The sequence below is a fragment of the Argentina silus genome (assembly GCF_951799395.1).
Source record: "Argentina silus genome assembly, chromosome: 20".
Taxonomy (NCBI): Eukaryota; Metazoa; Chordata; class Actinopteri; order Argentiniformes; family Argentinidae; genus Argentina; species Argentina silus.
This window is the reverse complement of record NC_139674.1, coordinates 2,929,108-2,930,325: the sequence shown is the minus strand read 5'-3', so window position 1 is coordinate 2,930,325 and position 1,218 is coordinate 2,929,108. Positions and strand designations below refer to the sequence as shown.

General features: G+C 44.7%; 1 protein-coding gene across 3 annotated transcripts in view; it reads right to left on the bottom strand.

The window, feature by feature from the left end:
- brd1a (bromodomain containing 1a) overlaps window positions 1–842 on the bottom strand; it is a 10,949-nt gene extending 10,107 nt beyond the window's left edge. For all 3 annotated transcript variants that reach the window (XM_083692577.1, XM_083692578.1, XM_083692579.1), the window contains exon 1: window positions 538–842. The gene's annotated coding sequence lies outside the window, so the exon portion shown is untranslated. The remainder of the gene's footprint in view (window positions 1–537) is intronic.
- Between the last annotated feature and the right edge of the window lie 376 nt (window positions 843–1,218).

Sequence of the window (1,218 nt, the reverse complement as noted above, 5' to 3'; positions counted from 1 at the left end):
TTTCTTTTGACGTCCCTGGGTTTGAGACAGATGTGGAACGTGTTTTGAGTTAGTGGGGAGATATAAATCAATCTAAACTTCCCAAGCGGTAATAATTCAGAGGCTATGTTATGACATGGCCACTGCAGCGAATGGACAAGTTATTCTCGCGTACAGTGCGTCAATGGGCTGAGCCTTTTAAATAGCCTAGGAGTGGCAAGTCCCCCACCCACCATAAATTGCACCATTTGCAACATTGTGTGTGAAGCGGGGGTGCATTGGTTTGGGCTTTTTTAGGGAGCAGCTAAAATACGCTGCGACCTCCGCAAATAGAGGAAGCCAGCAGTGTCAGTTGGCCAGTTGCTAACAATAACATTACTACGGCTAGCTAGCCACAGTTAGCAACCTAGCCAATGGCGTCAAACAAAACAAGGCATTGAAGCCTAAAAGTGCATTGTATTTGCTTCAACAACCCGGCAAATGAATAAGTTACTATCTGACTATAATGTACATCATCCATACACGCAGCATTGTAAATAAATAGCTAGCAAAACATACCTTGGTGCCACACAGCGCTTTGCTAGTTGTAGATAGTTGCTAGCCAGCAGCCTTTCAAAGCAATGGCGATATGGCCTGCTAAGCGGCTGTAATTCCGTACACAATGTTCTCATCCAACGGGCGATGCTCAGGCTTTTCAGTGATAAATCAGAAGTATATATAGAGTTGTGTGCCCTCGGCAACTGAGGTCAAAGATACTATATATGTTCTATCGTGAGCATAAAATTATGTGCTCTATGAACCACAAATGAGTCTGAATTATTCGCTTCCTACAAGCGATCAGTGCAGTGGCTGCAGCACTAACAGGCTCCTCTCTCTCTCACACACATCATCCCCCAACACACAACAATGCGGTTCACTAGTGTCCCACCCGCCACGCACAACGCGAGTCGGCTACGTATGACGCTGGGGGTCATGTTGTCGGTAGCGTGGTTACTAGGACTTTTCATTTGCCCATCTGCCCCCCAACGTCTCGTATGAGGCTACAAACAAAGCATGAATGAGAACAATAGAATTAGAAACCTGACAAATACAACGTTGACCGACACAGTGGTTTTACATCAATGCATGCGTTATTGCAATAGGATTTGTTTTTGCTGCTTGGCATTTGACTATTGTTTACCCAATAAATGGATCGTCTGGGCCTTACTGAGAACGCATTTCATAAAGTCAGTTAAATTG